Below are 21,578 nucleotides of genomic sequence, written 5' to 3' on the forward strand. Positions count from 1 at the left end.
ACACCTTGAGTTTCTGCTCAAACACAGATTTTGGTTTTTTGGCTCACATTAATCTTTCTGTTCATAACGACATTACTGTAATATTTTTTTTCTGTCCCTCATCCTATCAAAAGCCTTTTCTTGACAGAAAGTGAATTATTTAATGGATGTATCTTATATGTTAGTATTCTATTTGACATATTACAATAATATTTCCGGTACATGGCTAGCCAACACCCATTCTCTTTCCTATCAACGGTATGATTCCTCTCTGGATAAAGTCTGTTGGGATTGTAGTCAGGAGTTTGGCACCACGCTAGCTAAAGGAAGAAGCACAGAATCTAACCTGAGTCTATTGAAAATCAGTGTCCTGAAATCCTGAGCTGAAGGAAAAAAAACAAATAAACAAACAAAAATCTGAAAATAATTGGATTTCCTCCATTTCGGACTCAGGCCCTGAACAAAGTTTTCTCTTTCAAGACCATTCCATCCTAGTACTGCAAACTTAAATAATATAATACTTTAGTACTATGCTGTTCTTTTTGGAAAAAACTTGCTCCATAAATACCCAGCTACTAGCATAATGAAAGCCAAATCTGCAATGTGCAAGGCATTCTGTCAAAGCTCTAGGGTGCGTACTTTCACTTCTCGAACTCTCTAAGTTGTATGATAACAGCTGACCGAACCAACATATTCTGCAGCCAAGAAAACTGCCACAATCAGAAACTCCCAAGACCTTCCTTTAATACAGTTTGGAGTGTTTTTATGTTTCAGACTACAATACACTGTATTATAAGTACAAAGCAAAGTATATACTTAAACAAAGTATAAGCAAAAATTTTTGCTTCTGATATTTTCCAGTATAAAAATGTATGGCACTCCTAGTAAAACTCTATTAAAAATCATGTTTCATTGGTTGTTTTATCCTACAATGATTAAAATTAGCCTCCCTTTTAAAAATAATACTTCTGATTTCTGTTAATTCTTCCAATGCCTAATAGCTTGTTCTTTAATCCAGAGTTCTGTAAGCATTTGGGGTTTGCCTGTTGCTGCGTATTTAGCAATGACTTTCAAAATACTTTGTCAAGCTCGATAAGAGAGGAAATTTAGATTCTTCTAAGATATAAGGCAGCATGAATAAAAATCCCAACTCTGCTTCTCAGCAGTTGAATGACTCAAAGTAAGTTCTTCCTCTGAGGTTCAGAGCATTGCTTATAAACTGTAGGAAATAAATCAGGGTCACTATGAAAGATGAGTGAGTTTGGGTCTCAGCGTTTCACTGTTAGATCAACCAACCAACTCCCAGTGTCAGGTGGGGCAGAATGTAGGTCCATTTACACAATCATACACACGAGCAGTTAATTATATAGAATACTCAATCCTGGATTGCGTTACTCTGCAGGTAAATTAGAACAACTCTGTATCATTACAAACGTCATAAAGAGTATTCTTAAAGTGTATTCCATTTTCTGGAAAACTTCCAGATAAGGGAATGCTAAGATTCTCCTCTCTTTTGTTCAAATATAAAGCAGAAATAAAATGGAGAAAATGAGTTTTTTTTCTTACTTATAAAGTAACTAGATTTGTGAGTGTCTGTGGGCTTTTTTAGGAGGTTGCAGGGAGTTTTGTGATGGAAAGACTAAAAGCAACATGACTATGAAAGGAGCAAGTGAAAATGAATTTCAGTTTGAGCCTTGAGAATTACAGTGCTATTTCCACAGGGACAATTTATGAAACTAAATTTGATTTCAACAAAGGAAGAGTTTCTTTTGTGAAAGTTTCTGAATTCAGGATAAAGAAAAATGAAGGTAAACTTAGGTTTGCTTAATAAAACAATGTACATGTCTCATTCTCTTTCTGAGGAAGAAATCATTTTTGAAAGGACAAAGTATTACTAAGAATTGCAAATTAAGATGCACTGTTTTATAGGAAAAGGCCAACCTAAGCAAATGAGGATGTTTCTTTCTATTAAAAGACAACTATTTTCTCTAAATACTTTATAATTGACAATTCTAAGCATAACTTCTTCTGTTTCTTAAACTATTGGTCCAAAAAGGTTTTGAGCAGAATACTTGAGGCCATTAAACATATAGTACCCTCAGTGTTATATTGTTTTATTCTAGAATGATTTAGAGCATCAGCGAAATCATTAAAAGATGAATAACAAAGCTTTAAGAAGGATATGGGCATTCTTCTCTACATGTTTGCATATACTAAGAATTATCATTCAGGTAAATTTCATCGGGCTCAAATTTCAACTCCGGACACCCATTTATGGAATTTATGTGTGAGGACATGGCCACCAATAATAGATGTTCTAACTAAAACTCCTAAGTATGGAAATACTCAAAAGGCCTCCTTCTCTCTAAATGTCTGTATACCAGCTAGCTGTCGTCAACAGCTTTACCTTGTCTATCAGCGGCATTCAAGCAAGTGAGCTAAAAGACCTTTCATTTGACAACGCTTCTGCAGGCAAATGAAAGCTGCTCCTCATAGCGGGAGAAATAAGAGGCAGCTATTTACATGTTGTATTCTGCAGCCTAATTTGTTTTTACAGATCAACAATAATCTGCTTTTCTTTCGTGGGCATCATGCAGTTGGTTGCAAATGCTAATTAGACATGTTGGTTTCATTTATCAACCTAGGACAATAAGCAAGAGGTAAAATATTTCTGGAAAATCATTTATTGTTAGTTGGACACCCGCACTTCTACCTTTCAACTCTAATTCTGTCCGAGGGTTGTTTCTAGAACATTTCACATTTGACTTCCATTTCCTCCCCTCATCTGTAATCTCCTCTTTTCAGATTTTGTTAGCAAGTCATTTAAGGAGAAAAGATGCAGAACCTAGAGGTGGGACTAGGAGATTACCATATAGAGGTGGGTGGGGTAAGAATTGAAAGGAAGCCTCTAGGAATCTTGACCACTTCTCCTAACTCCTAGAGCTTTACTCATTCCATTAGCACAGCACAAATGCCGCTCTGTTACAATGTTTGTAATTTGCTGGCGTTGCATAGAAGTTTAAAACTTTGAACTCTTCATGTCAGGGAGTTTTTATAACACTCCCCTGACAACCACTGGCCTCCACCTGGGTTCTGTATCCCAGTTAATGCTTCACTATTCTCCCAGTTTTTCCGCTGAAAGTTAGAGCTATTTTAGATTTTTGCTTCTCCTCGTCATTTTCAAAGAATTGGCAAATCTTCTAAAATTGATGACTCACTGACTGATTGAGTACTTGCGTTGTCAGAGCCTAACAGATATTAGATGCTCTGGGATTCCCTGAACTCAATTATAAAAGCAAAGTTTTCTTGCTTAGAGGATCTTACCCAATGACTCCCCACCTAAATCCAAACCCTTCAGCCTAACTTTCAGGCCATCAGTCCTCTCTCTGGCCCAATCAACCCTATCTTAAAAATTAAAATTATTCACCCAGTATCACCTCCAAACTCCTCCAATCCAGTCACATCAATCTATTGAAAATCCCCAAATGCACCCACAACCATCCCAGTATCTCAAGTACATATTGGGTACCCAGTGTGTCTTCCCCACTTTATCCCCAGAACCTGTGCTTGTTAGTCTCTGATTCATAATACAGCTTCAGTAAGGTTTTGATTATTTAACAAATGCAGGAATATATGAGTAAACGAAGCTTCTCCCAGATGCATTAAAATCTCTCTTCGCTGTTCTCCCATTGAATTTCATTTCTCTTCTCTTATCTTCTTTTCGGTATTGTATTTTATTTAATGTTGCATGAGTATGTCTCACTCCCTAAGTCACAAGCCCTGGAGAGAATATGGCGTTCATATTTGCAATCCCACACAGGGTCTAGCTCATTGTAGACACTCTAACAGTAGAAACAAATGGCCAGACATACCAAGAAGAAATTTAAATCCATTTATTAATGGGGTGACTATAGTCTATTTCTTATAGTTGAGTGGCTACATTTTCTTATCTGGCATCCCACAGGCTTTGACACTGAGCCATTTGTTCCTTATGCAAACATGACTGTATGAATTAGTTCAGATGGAACTTTCCTGAAGCAAAATCAAAGCATAAAACTCAGAATTAATAGAAAGAAGAGAAATTAATCAGTTTAAAAAGATTTACTCTAAAAGGTGATTTACTATGAATTGTAGATTTTGTTCTTTTAAATAAGGCATTCTTCCAGTATAGTCAAAATACACATCAATTTACCGAAATAAAAAATGTTATTATTTTCTTTCATAGGATTTAAGGACAAATAAATTGTTTCGAATAAATGTGTATGCAAAGTCTTTTCCCCTAAACTCAGTCTCCTCAATGATATTCATGGAGAAAAAAATATCAGAGGCCAGAAGCTACCACCAACGTGCTAACTATAGTGGAAAGAAACAAGGTATTTTTGCCAGAGCATCAACAAGCAAGTAAGAATACTTGCCATTGTTTGGGAATTTCTGTGTTTGTCCTCCGTCCTTCAGTTTTCATTCATTCATCCTAATGTGCAAACATTGGAAGACTGAAAAAGGAGACCATTAATAGTGGACAGAAATGTTAAAGTCTTATTCACTTAACGGAAGCAGGAATTATTCTAAGCATTCTGTCACACGTTTCCTTCTCATGGCTGAACCAAGTCTTCAGAGCTGTAGGGCTGTCTAAGAAGGTCTTGGCCCCAACACAAAGAGAGAGAGAAGGTTTCCAGCTTGCATGGACCAGGGCCTTTATGGTGGGCCCCATGCTAGGTCTTTAAAAAAAAGTCATTTCATGTCATCTTTAAAATAATCCAATGCAGGGGCTGGCGCTGTGCCCAAGTGGTTAAGTTTTTGTGTGCTCCGCCTTGGAGGCTCTGGTTTATGGCTTCAGATCCCAGGTACAGACCTATACCACTGGTCACCCATGCTGTGGCAGAGTCCCATGTACAAAACAGAGGGAGATTGGCACAGATGTTAGCTCAGGGACAATCCTCCTCAAGCAAATAAAGAGGAAGATTGGCAGCTGATGTTAGCTCAGGGACAGTCTTCCTCAGCAAAAAAAAATAATAATAATATTAATCCACTGCAATAGCCACATTATATATAGAGATGCAGAGGTGTAGAATGGAGAAAAGAAACTAAGATGCAAAAAGGAGAAAAAGAAGAAAGGATGTGATTATATGTAGTATGAAAGGAAGAATGTGGAATATCAGAAGCAAGTGTTAAACAAAATTAAAATGAAATCTTAAAGGCAAATAAAACTTAATTGAGTACGATCTAAGTGCTTGGCATTGTGTTGAGCACTCCAAATAGGAAACAGGAAAAACAAACCACTAACATTTACACAGTAAAAAGGATCTGGGTTTGAATTCCAATTCTCCTAAGAACTAGCTAATGACCTCAGGCCCATTGGGTAACCTTGGGTTGCACAGACTCAGATTGCTCGTCTGTAAAATTGAGATAGCAAAACCCCCTCCAAAGCTTGTTGCTAGAATAAAATCAAACAATATACAAATAAAACAAAGGAGTGTGTGACAAATAGCAAATTTTGAAGAAATAGTGACTCGTATCAAAATTCTGGTAGATTGGCACGTTTAAAATGAGGCATAATGTTTTAAAATGGCAAAGGTGTTGTGGGGACCTGGAATTGGCTACCCCAAGATATGTCTCTTTGGCATCAGGATTATTTGAGGCTGATTGCTTTTGATAAACTGGGACAGGGAAGGAGGCTCTGAGGAATGGAACTTGCCCTTTGTTAGGACACGTTTACATTTGTAAGGTAAATCTCTATCTGTAAAAGGTGCCTCCCTCTCTGTACCAGGAAGAAGAAAGGAGATGACGTTCTCTCCAAAAACTCTTAATCAATACAAAAGGCAAAGACTTAAATCTGCATTTTATTGTGCTTCTCTGGTAACCTCCAGTAACTGACTTCTCTCCCCCTCCCAATGTTGGCGTCTCCTTAAAGATTAAGCATCTTTCTTTGGGCTGGGAACCGATTGCTGCGCTCATCTGTGACCCGCCCCCCCCAGCCTGAGGCAACACACCTGCCACCCCGGGGTGTTCACTGGGACAGCAGACCTATCTGTCGTTTCCATCAAGCGCTGTGCTGACAGAGCGGCCTCGTGACTATTGTAAAAGGGACATTTCAATCACATGTGAAACACCCTGTTTGGGGGCTATATAACCACTCTGTGCACCCCACTTCTTCGGTGCCCTTTCTTCCTTCGGGAAGAAAGGCCCCGGGCCATGGTTCCTCATAAAGCTTTGTTTAATTTTCTCTTGCTATTCTGTCTCATGTGAATTTAATTCGTTCTCCGGCCAGACGAACCCACATTTGGGGAGAGGAAATGTCTTCCTCCCCTACAGTGTCTATCTACTTTATGTAAATATTTGATGCACAAAGTTATCAAACGAAAAAAAAAGAATAGAAATCACTTCACTGGTCTCCAGGTCATTGATCTTGCTCAGCCCTAGACAGGATGAAACATCAGAAGCAGAATACGGATTCTCACTTGAGCTTTCATAAGTCTTTACTTTTACCAAGATTCTACATAAAGAAATTACCACATTCTTGAATAAATCATGAGATTAGAAGAATTCACATGAAAGCACACATCATTATTTAATAAATTCCTTCCCTTCGGGATACGTACTGTATATATCAACTATATTCCTAAAGACATCCATCTCGTATAACGCTTACTAAATATTGCCTATGAGTGACTATACCAGCAAAGAGGCCAAATGAAAGGCAAAGATTGTTTTGCAATTTCTTGCATCAATGCACCAGATCTCTTAGAAGCTAGAAACTAAACAATAAAAAGCAGTTACCTTCTATCTAATGTGGGGACTTGAATCGGCCACCCCAAGACATGTCTCTTTGGCATAATGATTATTTGAGGCTAGTTACTTTGCAGACAGGAAAGCAACTGAAAAGTAGAACTTGATTGCCCTTTGTTAGGAGACATTTACATTGTAAAGGAAATCTCTATCTGTAAAGGTGCCTTCCTCTCTGTACCAGGAAGAAGAAAGAGAATGACCTTCTCTCTAGAAACTCTTAATCAATGCCAAAGGCAAAGACTTAAATCTGCATTTTGTTTACTGTACTTGTGTGGTAACCTCCCATGATTGACTCCCTCTCCCAACATTGGCATTTCTTTAAGGATTAAGCATCTTTCCTTAGGCTAGGAATTGATTGCTGCACTCACCTGTGACCACCCAGCTCAAGACAATAGACTTGCCTCCTATGGTGTCCATCAAGCGCTGTGCGACAGGGCAATCTTGTGACTATTGTGGGAGGGACATTTCAATCATATGTGAAACACCCTGTTTGGGGGTATATAACCACTCTGTGCACCCCACTTCTTTGGTGCCCTTTCTTCCTTCGGGAAGAAAGGCCCTGGACCATGGTCCTCATAAAGCTTTCTTTGATTTTCTCCTGCTATTCTGCCACATGTGAATTTAATTCGTTCTCCAGCCAGACGAACCCACATTAGGTAGAGGAAAAGTGTTCCTCCCCTACACTAACAAGAATTCTTTTTCAGCTCCTTTTGCCTAGTTCAATATCAAAGAGATTAAGGGTTGACATGGTAAAATGCTGCCACGGTCCAAACTCCCGTTAAAGCACTCTCTCCTCATCCCTCCACAGTAGCAAATAAAAAAATCACACGCAAGTTAGTTTTTAAACCACACATGCTCCTAACAGTTTGAGCTAAACAAGTGCACTGTGTACCTGGAGTGATGGTCATTTAAGTGCTTTCACCAGAGTACGCTCAGCTCTCTTCCCTACAGAAAATTTGAGTACAAAATATATGACTCAGAATTTCAGACAGCATCAGAGGCTGTGCAATAATACAGGACATTCCTATTTATTGAGTAATATTCCTAAAAAGGTAACCTGCTGACCTCCAAGCTCAGTAAAGTTCACACAAATGGGTTTTAACTGAGAAACAGGCTGAAGCTTAGAATCAAACAAAATTCTGATGAAAAACTAAATACATAAGAGAATGCCTCCAGAACCATATGAAACATCCCCAAATATTTGTTCAATAGAAAGGAGAAGGGAAAGCTGATTTAAATGTAACTAAGACTTTTTATGGGCTACATTATTCTATTTAATTCTCATAATACTTCTGTGAAATAGTTTCTTGCTCTTTTTTATAGAAAGAGAAAATTGAGGACAAAAGGATTGACTGGTTTTCCAGACCCTACACAGATAAAATATTAGAGGCAAAACAAGGATTCTGATTTTTGTAAATTTTTGCCTTTGCCAAGATTCTACATAAAGAAATAGCCCTAGTCTTGATTGAGTCATCAGATTAGAGGAATTTAGAAGCTAAATACTATATATTCAGTTGTTCTTTTTAGGGCATTTTTTGCACAAATTAGGAAAATGATTCACAAGAGAATATATGAAGCGTAAGACCTACTGTAAACCTCCACAACCTTAGTCACGGGTAAGAAGACCTCAATAGAAAGTTTTGGGTTCTAGTCTCAACTCTGCACTAATCTTGGTGAGGGGACTATGTTTAAACCTCTTAATTGAATTAACGGATTTTTAAAAGACACAACTTAGATAAAGAAGCACTGGGCAACAGCATTTTCACCTTCAGAGCCTTTATCTAAACATCTTCAGAGCCTTTTTCCAAGCATTCTGAGATTTTTGCAACTCTAAATTTGGTGCACTTGCTCATTATTAGCTAATGATTCCAGAAGAAATAAAAGCAAGCCAGTACATCTGAAGCTGTGATTGTGAGGACGTCTTATAAGGAATGCTTTCAGGGAGAAGAAATAAGTGGCAAGGTAGAGAGAGAAAAAAATTTGTAAAAAACGTAAAAGAAGTAACTTTGTGAAGGTGCCGAGGCTGTCTTGCAACAAAGATTGAAAGCAGGCTTGGTGTGACAGTTATATGTAAAGTGAAGGTGTTGCGAAAGATTTCGCAAAAATACCAGAGAAAAAGACTGACAGCTCTTTGCTGAACTCTGAATGACCTAGCTCTTTGGAAAAGAATTTAAAATATGCAATAAATGCTTTTGAATGTGAACAGTAGCTAAAAAAAAAAAATGAGAGGTGGGCTATCAAGCTCACCAGGGATCCTATCTGGTCATCAGAAACTCATCTGAGTTAAGAAGGATGAAAGGACATCTTTCCTGATGTCCATTCTCTGCACTCTCTCAGAACCTGGATGTTTCTTTCATAACCTTTCCCATATTTGTATTTAATTAAAGATTACTATTTTGTTTCCCAGAAAAATGTGAACTCCATGAGGTCAAGGATCATGCCTCCTTTCATTCCTACTCGCCTAAATTAGTGGCATTTTCAGTTATTAAGTACTTTCCTTAAAAGTATTCCATATTAAAAATAGCAGCGGTTCTCGGTTATTTGCCTTATGAAGAGGCACTGATGAGGATTTTTAGGCTGGTTACTTTTAAAACTACAATAAGAAGCAGGCTCCGAGGAGTGGAATTTGCTTGCCCTTTGATCACAGACAGTTGCATTTGTGAAGGAAATCTCCATGCCTCCCTCTCTGTGCCAGGAGGAAGGGGGGATGGCCTTATCTCTGGAAACTCTTAATGGGGAAGGCAAGAACTTAAGTTGTTTACTGTCTGGCAACCTCATGTAACTGACCCCCCACCCCAAAATCCTCCTTTGTCTTTAGTTGAAGATAATATTTGAGCGGTGACTTCTGCCGTTTACTCAATCCGGTTTGATTCTTATCTAAAAGTTGTGGGACCGCCCAATGGCCAGACCCTACCAGCACTGGTACCATTTTAACTATTTTTCCTTTGTCTTGTAAAGAGATGACTCACATACCCATGCCTTAAATTTAGCCCTAACCCTCAGCTCGGGGCAGCAGCAGGAGCTCTGACTTCCCGTGGGTCCTGTCCCCACGCACCAGCTCTGCCTGCCCATGGGTCCTGTCCCCATGCCAGTAGGGGCAGCAGCAGTGGCTCTGGCTGCCCATGGGCCCTGTCCCCATGCCAGGGGGGGCAGCAGAAGCGGCGGCAGCAGAAGCTCTGCCTGCCCATGGGTCCTGTCCCCATGCTATTCTATACTATTCTCTAAATAAAAGAGCACTACTGCCAGATCTTAAGAGTCTAAGAAATCTTTCTTTCGACTCCTCGGCTCACCGACCCCGCATCACCACCACATACAGAATCGAGAAAAGCCCATAATACGGACCTATTCCAGTATTTGTTTTCATTTTATCTTAGATAAATGCCAGGAAATTCGCTCTAACTTCTTTGAAATCAAGTCTCCCCAAAAGACAGAGGTAACTACTCTATGACGTCATCATCATAGATTAGTTTTGCCCGATACTGGACTCCACATCATAAAATCATACAATATGCACTCAGGGTCCTCAGATCACACTTTGAGACCTGGTGGGACAGGTTATCATTATAAGAGACTGCTAAGGGGTTACCAAAGTTGGTGTATATTTTTCATTTCCCCTTGAACTTTGTAAGTGTTCCAAGCTTTCCATATTCTTGCTAGGATTTAATATTGTCAGAGTTTTTTATGTTACCTCTTCTAGTGAGTGTGGAATGATAATTCACTGTGTTTTTAATTAGTATTTCTCTAATGACTAATGATGCAGAGCACATTTTCATGAGCTTATTTGTATATCTTCTTTCACAAAATGTTTATTCAAGTTGTTTGACTGTTTATTTTTAAAATTAGGTTGTATTTTTCATTGTTGATGTGTATGAGTTTTTAAAAGTATGTTCCAGATATAATCTTTTATAGAAACATATACTGAAAATATTTTCTTCCAAATTATGATTTGCCTATTCATTTTCTTAATGCTGCCTTTTGATAAGCAGAAAATTTTAATTTTGATAAGGTCAAATTTATCATTCTTCCTCTTATGAGTGTGCTTTTTATGTCCTGATTACAAAGGTTTTGCCTTTCTGAAGGTTATAAAGATTATCTTCTGTGTTGTCTTCTAGAAGCTTTATGGTTTTAACTTTTATGTTTAACTCTACGATCCATCTAAAATTAATATCTGTATATAAAGTGATGTAGGATTGAGGTTGATTATTTTTCCCCTTATAAATATTCAGTTAGTCCAGCACACTTCATTGAAAAGATTTTCTTTTCCAATTGCATTGCCCTGTTGCCGTTCTTAAAATCGAAGTGTTTTATTTATACGAGTCTATTTCTGAACTCTTGAGAATATGGGCTTTTCAATAATAAAATGAAATTTCAATCCTTAGATTCAATATCGGTTAGTTGTACAACCTTGAGTAAGTGTCCTCATCTGTAAAATAGGTATAATAGTAACATTTACTTTATAGAATTGTTGAGAGTATTTAGTAATATAGTTCTTGTCAACTGCTTCACCCAGGAAGTGGAAAATTTAATTTAATTTTTATTATGATTTTACTATAGATTTTGATTTTATTTTTACTAGTCTGCAACAAACATGTTTAGTCTTATGTTTAAAAAGCTTTGCCGGTCCATCCCAGAAAAGAAAACAAACCCTTTCAAAGGGAATATTTACAGTGAAGCTTGAACGCTGTTCTATTTTCACCTGTATAATAAATGTTAATACATCTGCATATTTATTTTACTAGTTGTACTATTTTACTATTTGTGATGGATTTTGGTGTTTTTATGGTATGAACTGACATTCCAGGAAGAAGTCACAATTTATAATACTGTCCCTAAGGGAAACAGGAGTGAATTTTATCCAAAACCAATAAAGTAATAAATTTTGAGGTTCTTGTACCTCCCTCCAATTAGAGAGCCATGTTCACTTTTAATCTTATTGAATTATTATCTTATTTTCTTTTAAAATTAGATGTAAAACACATCTCCTATTCAAGCTACTTGGTTAATAATCTTAAACGGGCGAGAACCCCGGGTTCTTATTATCACAGAGTCTTTGTTGGGTGTATAATATACCCTATTATCACATTGAATCTCATGTTATTTTGAATCTTATATAAACAAAGTATAGACCTTTCCACTAGTGAGAGCACATAAGTGACTTCTGAATTTTTAGCACCTTCTATTAAATAAGCAAACAAAACATCTTCCTCTGATGTGCGACAAATGCCTGTGGTTCCAGCTTTGACAGTCTAATTATTCATTCCCCTATCCAGCCTTAGCTAACAAGTTTCTACTTTGCCTAGAGAGCATGTCCACATAATTTCAGCCTTTCTGGAGCCCAGCGATTCTTCCAGGATCAATTCACCCTCAGCTTTTCTGTGAAGTCTTTCTATCTCGACCCCTCCTCTCATTGGCGAGTTTCCTTTCTTCTCAACTTCTACAGTGCACAGTGACATTTTTTGACCAAAACAAACACATAAAACAAGCATACTGACCATCAACTATACTCAAGGGAGTCTGTAGTAGAAAGAAGAGCATAATGTTTTCAGGATTTTATTTTTATCTCCTCAGATTAAAAGCCAGATGTATATCTTAAATTTCTGTGTTTCCACCTTGAACAACAATAAATAAAAACTGCTCAAAAAATGCTGGCTATTTAACCCAAAATGAATAAGTCATTATTTGAATATGTTCAATAAGAAATTACAATATAAATTTGAAAATCAAGAACAAGTGGTGTGTCAGGGGAGGATAATTTACAATTAACTGTAACTTCTGATAACTGTTGGATTGAAAATTGGGCAGAAAGTTAAACTAAGAATCATTACTGACTATTATCTTCAGATGGTTTGTGTCTTCCTCTTGACCCAGAAATAGAATTTATCCAACAAAACAGAGACCATTGAGCGTAGTTAAGGTGCAGATTCTAGTGAAAGAAGCCCAGATTTTCATGGAAAGAGGGCTGAACTGAGAACTGTACTGGGTTTCATCTGTTCCTTTTTATCACTAAAGTTTGGGAATCCAAGAAGGAAGTTGGCTGTATTATTAATTTCTATAACCTTAGGCTTAAAAAGGTATACGGCACAAACTAATCTCAGGCGCAGGAAGGTGAAAATGAAGGAAGACAGGTGGCAGGGGTTGGGGATAATCATCTTTGTCTATATGCATCTTTCACTGTATCTTTTTTAAAGAAATTACAAGTCAATTTACTCTGTTCTAGTCTCTCTGACATTCTAGTTGCTGGATATGCACAAGTTAATGAAATGGAAATCTTGCCATTATGGCCTTATGGTGACCATGGTTTGGTGGGGTCCAATCTAAACTACCATCATTACTAGGCAGGGTTACTGCAATTGCGTCTCATCTGTCTCCTGGTTTCCTCTTCTTCTTCCTCACAGCCCATTTTCCATACAGAAAATAGAACGATGCTTTAAGAACCAAATCAGATGCGACCACTTCCCTTCTTCAAACAACCAATGGCCTTGCCATGGCCATCATTTTTAATTCTAAATTCTTTATCATGGCTTAGGAGTTCCTACATGATCTGACCCTTGCTAATTTCTCTGACCTCACTCAGAGTCTCTGCACTAGAAACAAGAGAAGCAGAGTCACAGAGGATTTCATACTCCAGATTAAAAAATAGAAAGAGCTGCCTGATAGATGCTAGAATAGCTAGGTATTTCCAAAAGGCATTTGCAAAATGAACCACTTAAAATAAACATTTAAATGAAAACATTTCATGAAGAAATGTGAGTGAGCTTAAAGTCACTCTGATGGTCGTAGTCCATACATATTTTCTTACAGAATTTGCATGGGTGACAACCTAAGTGTTCTGAGGAGCATGAGGATGGAAGGAGGATTCTGGGCGCTGTCATGCATATTCATTACACCCTCTAATTTATTACCATGTTTACCAACAAAATTGCAGAGCAAATTATCTTCTATATCAGGTCCCAAGGGGGTTTTCATCTTCCTGGCTTGGCTGAGCACCAAAACAAAGCACATTAAAGAGAGGAATTGCAGTTGGCCGTTAATATTTAACGTGATGTAGAAGTCGGTGTTCCTTAAAACACAGGCTGCTCACCCTTCCAATGAAAAATTCAATCCGTTCTAGACTGCCAACACCGCGTCTGTCCAGCGAGCAGAAGCCCCTCACCCTTGCCGCTGCGCTGCCCCCGCCGGTCTACACCGCCCCCAGCTAGCCATAGATGACGACATCACCGCGCTCGTGGTCGACAAACGGCTCCGGCATGTGCAAGGCTGGCTTCGCGGGCGACGACGCCCCCTGCACCGTCTTCCCCTCCATTGTGGGGCACCCCCGGCACCAGGGCGTGATGGTGGGCATGGGCCAGAAGGACTCGTACGTGGGCGACGAGGCCCAGAGCAAGAGGGGCATCCTCACCCTCAAGTACCCCATCGAGCACGGCATCGTCACCAACTGGGACGGCATGGAGAAGATCTGGCACCACACCTTCTACAATGAGCTGTGCGTGGCCCCCGAGGAGCACCCCATGCTGCTGACTGAGGCCCCCCTGAACCCCAAGGCCAACCGCGAGAAGATGACCCAGATCATGTTCGAGACCTTCAACACCCTGGCCATGTATGTGGCCATCCAGGCCGTGCTGTCCCTGTACGCCTCTGGCTGCACCACTGGCATCGTGATGGACTCCGGTGACGGGGTCACCCACACTGTGCCCATCTACGAGGGGTACGCCCTCCCCAACGCCATCCTGCATTTGGACCTGGCTGGCCGGGACCTGACGGACTACCTCATGAAGATCCTCACGGAGCGTGGCTACAGCTTCACCACCACGGCCGAGCGGGAAATCGTGCGTGACATTAAGGAGAAGCTCTGCTATGTCGCCCTGGACTTCGAGCAGGAGATGGCCACCGCGGCCTCCAGCTCTTCCCTGGAGAAGAGCTACGAGCTGCCCGACGGCCAGGTCATCACCATCGGCAACGAGCGGTTCCGGGCCCCCGAGGCCCTCTTCCACTCTCCTTCCTGGGAATGGAATCCAGTGGCATCCACGAAACTGCCTTCGACTCTATCATGAAGTGTGACGTCGACATCCATAAGGACCTGTACGCCAACACAGTGCTGTCGGGTGGGACCACCCTGTACCCAGGCATTGCCAACAGGATGCAGAAGGAGATCACAGCCCTGGCTCCCAGCACGATGAAGATCAAGATCATCGCCCCCCCCCCCCCCCCCCCCCCCCTCCCCGAGCGCAAGTACTCCGTATGGATTGGCGGCTCCATTCTGGCCTCATCGTCCACCTTCCAGCAGATGTGGATCAGCAAGCAGGAGTACAACGAGTCTGGCCCCTCCATCGTCCACCGCAAATGCTTCTAGGCGGACTGTTAGTGCGATCCACCCTTTCTTGACAAAACCTAACTTGCGCAGAAAACAAGATGAGATTGGCATGGCTTTATTTGTTTCTTTTGTTTGTTTTTTTTTTATTTTTTATTTTTTTGGCGCTTGACTCAGGATTTAAAAACTGGAACGGTGAAGGTGACAGCAGTCGGTTGGAGCGAGCATCCCCAAAGTTCTACAATGTGGCCAAGGACTTTGATTGTACATTGTTCTTTTTCTAATAGTCATGCCAAATATCGTGAGATGCATTGTTACAGGAAGTCCCTTGCCTTCCCAAAAGCCGCCCCGTGTCTCCCGAAGGAGAAGGGCCAGTCCTCTCCAGAGTCCACACAGGGCAGCGTGACAGCATTGCTTTTGTGTAAATTATGTAATCCAAATTTTTTTCACTGTTTGCCTTAATACTTGTTCTTTTTCTTTTGTTTTATTTTGAATGGTCAGCCATTACGGCCCCCCTTTTTATCCCCCAACTTGAAATGTATGAAGGCTTTTGATCTCCCTGGGAGAGCTGAAGTGCGGAGGCAGCCAGGGCTTACCTGTACACTGACTTGAGACCAGTTCAATAAAGTGCACACCTTAAAGAAAAAAAAAAATTCAATCCGTTCTAGTCCTTCTGTGATTGCAGTCGAAAAATCTGCACACGGAGGATCCCCTCCAAAGAAACAATGATTAAATGAACATGGAAAGAATTTTCTCACTGTGACTTCCTGCTGGAACGAATTCTCCCACCTTTCTCTCCTCCAGCAGAAAAATAACAAAACAGATCTGTCCCTGATTGCACTTTCTGCTTCTACTTCAGTGAAATTAGATTTGGATAAATCAAGAAATGGTGATGTTCTAAAATGAATCTTCCTTGAAAATGATTAGACCAATACATTACAAGTATGTTTTGCAGAATACTAATTGCCTAAGATATCCTAGAAGAAAAACAGTACTCTGTAGTCAGAAAAGTTTCAAAATACTGCAAACATATGGCCCTCTTAGAATTTCACAATTTACTTTAAATTTTAAGAGGGTCTAGAAAGTTCTAAAGTAAAGCATCGTTTTTAACATTAACATAATATTCTAACCTTTGCTGAATATGGCACTCCTTCTCATGTTATACAGATTGACAATTGAAGTACAAACTGGGCAACCTGACTAGAGAATTTGAGAAGAGGCAGTATGGGATAATCTTCAAAAAAAGTTCCTGCTATATTCTTAATCATCTGCTTCCAAATTTAAAATACTGAGTTTATATATAGTGCCAACCACTAATTCATCATGTGTGCAAATATCCAAAATGCAGATGATTCTGTTTTCACCTTCAGGATTATAAAATTGTCATTCCAAAGGAAGACTAACAAAAGTTTGATATTAATTAACTTGAAAAGTATGTGTGTCCATAATTAATGGAAAGGATGCCATACGTATCAACAAAGAAGGCTCGTTTACAACTTATCTTCCACACATTATGGTCATACATATGGCATTGCAGAGGAACTGACCGGAAGACTTGAGAGACAGTAAAGGATCATTGATATTCAGTTGTTCATAATTAATATATTATTTAAATTCCCTTCTCCCTACCTTAATACCCCACTTCCAGTTTACTTACTGAACAATGCCCACTTGTTTAATCAATATGGGCATTTAAGGAGAGTTTTAAAGCTCCAGCTTTTAAAAGCTATAATAGAGGAGTGGCTGGATGCCATAGTCAATGCACACACACAGTGTCTCTGGCTTTCCTGAGCCCCTACCATACAATGACCACTTGAGCATGTACTTCAAAAATACGGAAGGCTACAAATGTCACATTTCCAGGGTCTGATTTTTTTGTAAAATACAAAATTTCCAAGTACTCAGACTACTTTATAGATGTCATATCTTCATGGACGAAATCAATCCATCTCAATGAACTATTGCAATGGTACTAAGTACGGGAATTGGAGATTCCCTGATCTTACAAATGAGCTAACGGGATTGAGAAAATGCAAGGGGCCACATGAAGATTTTGATATGAGTGGTCTTTAATATGTGCCGCGTGAAGTAGCCTGAGGTAGCTAGTGTCTTAGAATAGGGAGTAAGGGTGGGGAGCAGTAAGAGTTCACATCTCCTATACTCATTCCAGAGAGGGCTCATCAGCTTTTTAATTTTTTTCATATTAGAAGCTTCATATAAGACTTTATGTGCAATTTTAAAAAGTTTCTATTGCACTGATTTGTAAACGATTGGAACCAGTGGTTTGAAAATATATGAGAAAAATGAAGCCAAGAGAAAAGAAGAGCTTTGACCAAGGACATAAGAGTAGCTTACTGGATTCTAGGATGATTTGGCCATGGATCTGTCATCCTGCTGAGCATTGTCTGTCAATATATATACCTTCATCATTCCATGTGACTCTCTGGAGTATCTTCCTTAATGGCAATGGCAGAATCAAGACTATAACTGACATCTCTCTTGAAGTCCAGGCCTGAAAGTTGCTCCTTACTGCTTCCTACCTAAGTTATTGAGAGATTTCTCATAAGTGATATAGGAAGCCCATCAGGGATTGGAGAAGGTACACAATTTCCCCTTACCACTTCCAGGTGAATGCCTTTATTCTCCCATCAAAATGCACTTTTAAAATAACTCCATTCCACAAAAGATAGCCAAAATTCAATTTAATGTGATCGTAGCTCTCAGACACTGAAATAGGAAGTGGCTTTTTCTTCCTGGAATTTAGAGGTAGGTGGGATGTCCTGCATTCAGAAAATCAGAACTACACCATCTACCAGAGATTTAATTTGCTTCTGCTCTGCCAACTCACTATCTCGGAAAAGCTCAGAACTCTGAAGATTAAGATGACATGAAATGAATAGGAAAGAAAAAGATAGAGTGTTACTCTCAAAAGAACAATAGTAAATTTCTCTCTTCCGAGTCCTTAGAGTTCTGCAAGCTTGACCTTCTTTTCCCTGTTGACTCCCATTCGTTTTACTCTTCTCAGGCTAAACATGAATGCAGAGAGGGCACATGAAACTTAAAGACTGTTACCTCTAAGCTCCAATATTCCTTCATTATGGGGCAGGGAAAAGGTGTCCACTTAAGAGAAACTCCTGTGCAAAATATGGTGGCAGATGCAGCAAGTGACATAGCATTATAATTTGTTCTGTGTTCACTGAACTCATCCAAGAAATGAAAAATGAAAGGGAGACAGACAGAAAGGGAAAGAAGGAGAGAGAGAAAGAGAAGGGAGGGATTCACGGACAAAGATTAGGTTGTTTATCTTCACCTTATAATTATCTGTCTTTCTGACTATTAATTTGAGAACAAGAAGAAGGAGGCAGAAAATAAATGTACCTTATCCTTCACAGAGCCATTAGGAGCAGAAATGTGGGTCTAAATTATATCCCCGAACATGTACTCTGTGAAACAAAGCTGAAAAATTTGAGTATAAAGATAGTTGTGTCACTTTGAAAGATACACTCTTCAGAATTTTCCATCTGCACAATTTAAATATATATTACCCTAAAAGCAATGATGATCTATGTTAACAGGGAATCAAGACACTGTTGTTATTGTTAATTCTTCCAAAGTTGTGTATATATCAAGAGGACATTCTCAGAGATAGTGAGATATTGCATGGTTCATTTACACTAATGACATAATTTCATCCTTCCAAAATAATGTGGTTGTTGGCTTTTTTTCAGGTGGCCTGTGGTAATTGAAGACAGAAGTATCACATATGGTCCTTCCAAATGCTTTCCATTAGACTGAGCCATGTGAAATTGTCATTTTTAAAATATAGCTAAATATTGGCAATTTCAGGTGGTTCAAGCTATAGGTAAGACATTTTAAAAAAGGAACATGTCAGAATATATTTGCAAATCTCTTTAACAAATAAACTTTTACAAAAGCACTACTGTATGCAGGATTTGAAATGGTATGCTAATTAATATAAATTAAATTGGAAGACCTATGTTATCTACATTCAAGTATTTAAGCAGCTAGAAATAATATCAAAACCAAGCTGGCTTCTATATAGCAAGATGATGCAAATAAACTTTCAGAGTTGTTATGAATGTATACCATTCACCCTGTTACTTTGCAAAAGAGAGCTTTGTTTCTGAAAGTGTATCCAGAAAATTCATAGCTCCCAACGCTATGCGGTGTACTTAATTGGTGCTGAATGCTATTGCACACCAGTCTTCGCATAATTAAAGCTAAGCTCACCCATTTCTATAGCATGTATCAAAAAGGACATAAAAGCATGTTGAATGTTATGAATGATGTTCTAGCCACCATGTGTGATCTCACACTGTTCACCCTCTTGGTTCCAAACTCTTGATTCCATATCTGCTGATGGCTCATACTGTGACTTTGTGAAAATTATAATAAGGAGTCTCTGTGAGGGCAGATAAATCACAAAAAGTCAGGCCTTCCTCCAGAGTCCAGACTGACCGTAGTCTAGGGCTAGGACTCTTGGGTTGGGGGCCGAATTTGCCATTTTAGAAAAGTGCCATTGTGTAGTACACAAGCTACACCATTGTTAGGTGGTTTTGGCTAACTGCTCTTAAATCTTAGGCTTATATAAAATCTTCTGAATTTTGGGTCATAGATTTCTAGTATTGTTTCTGGCATGACTTTACTCCTCCATCCTCCAACCTGGATCTCTAGAGATGGGGCCAGGATGGAGAATATTAGATGCTTTGAATTAAGACAGTTCACATTTCTAAACTATGTAATGGGATATCATTGTCGAAAACTATCCTAGTCTTCTCTTAATATTGCATTCATGATAGCCAATCTCCTACTGTTGGGGTCTCAACAGTTTAGCCAAGCAAATCCCAAAGCATGCCAATTTTCCATATATTCTTTTCAGAGAGTTATGCTATTAGAATAATGTCCTTGATGATTAGATAATGCAAAACAGAATTCATCAGGTCAACACTTCCCCCAAGTATATTTTGCAAATCACTAGCCTGAAAAGAAGCTCTGCCAGAGTGATTCCATGGATAGGTGAATGCCAGTTAGCGGATTAATCTCTCTGAGAGGTCCTGAATTGAGGTAATGTGTTTTACCATGTTTAACCTAGAATTTCCAAAAAGCATTTGACAACAGTATTCATTTCCCTCCACATTTTAAAAACGTTAGCTTTAGGACAATCAAAGAAAAGAAGCACATGACAGTATTGAGTGAATTGTCACCCATCCCAGGAGTAATGAATCAGCGCAAGTTATGTAAACCTCTCTAAGCTTAACTTTCTCCACTTCAGTTAGTGGCAAACTAACCTATATCATGTTTAAGAGGTACATAAAGTCCTTAATTCTTTAGTACATGTTAGCCAGTAGTGGTGATAGTGGTAATAGTTAATGACCAAGGTGGAATGCAAGATCATGACTAAATGTGAATGGAGCACAATGAACAGGCCCTTCCTTTAAGAATTATAAACAATATATGACATTTATGTGTGGACTACTAAAAAGAAAGATTTCTTTCAAGTCCTATTTGTGATTGCATAGGTAAAAACTACATGAACTGGGGCCGGCCCAGTGGCACAGCAGTTAAGTTCGGACGTTCCACTCTGGTGGCCTGGGTTTCACCGATTTGGATCCTGGGTGCAGACCTACGCACTGCTTGTCAAGCCATGCTGTGGCAGGCGTCCCACATATAAAGTACAGGAAGATGGGCACGGATGTTAGCTCAGGGCCAGTCTTCCTCAGCAAAAAGAGGAGGATTGGCAGCAGATTTTAGCTCAGGGCTAGTCTTCCTCAAAAAAAAAAAAAAATCTGCACATGAATTACAATGTATAGCTACAATATATGGTTAATATTTAAATTCTGTCTCTTAATTCTACTTTGAATTCTTGAGTCTGTAATTTACCGACTAAATACATTTTTAGTATCATTAGGAAAAATGGTGTAGCTCTAATGATTCTTGAATACAGTTCTATCTGCATAATTTTATTTTAATGCCAACTGATTATTACATTATTCCTGTGTTCTGGTCCACACCCAATCGGACTTCCTAAGGGGAAGATGCTATAATTATAATAACAAAAAAATCTTATGGAAAATATCCTTCCTTGAAAACTCACTCAGACAAATAATAATTGACAGTATTCATGGTATGTACACATATATACATATGTAAACTTTTCTTTATACTTCTCACATTATGAGTTTCTACGAAAAGCGAGGAAATGCAGTTCAATCTAAAATAATGCTCAACTTTTATTTAAAATGAGCAATATATGGACAAGAGGATCCTTCACTCATATCAGAATGCCAGTTGCAATGGGGAAGATCCCAGAGGCAGTTCATTTCTTGCAAGCTCAACATCTCACAACTCTTTCATTACCGGTTTCTCATACAGTTTAAATTTGCTTGCTCACAAATCACATCTCTTTTCTAAGGAACGGCAGCATTTTCGCAAACTTTGTGCTTCATATACAGCTAAAGAACCATTTTCTTGACTTATGGAGGTT

At 39.1% G+C, this 21,578-nt stretch overlaps 1 protein-coding gene and 1 pseudogene across 11 annotated transcripts in view; one reads left to right on the top strand and one right to left on the bottom strand.

Moving 5' to 3' along the window:
- LRRC4C (leucine rich repeat containing 4C) overlaps positions 1 to 21,578 on the bottom strand; it is a 1,166,212-nt gene that overhangs the window by 1,053,530 nt on the left and 91,104 nt on the right. The window lies entirely within an intron of this gene.
- Positions 13,976 to 15,711, top strand: LOC106843925 (actin, cytoplasmic 2-like; annotated as a pseudogene).

Source organism: Equus asinus, chromosome 17 (assembly GCF_041296235.1).
Source record: "Equus asinus isolate D_3611 breed Donkey chromosome 17, EquAss-T2T_v2, whole genome shotgun sequence".
NCBI classification, from domain to species: Eukaryota; Metazoa; Chordata; class Mammalia; order Perissodactyla; family Equidae; genus Equus; species Equus asinus.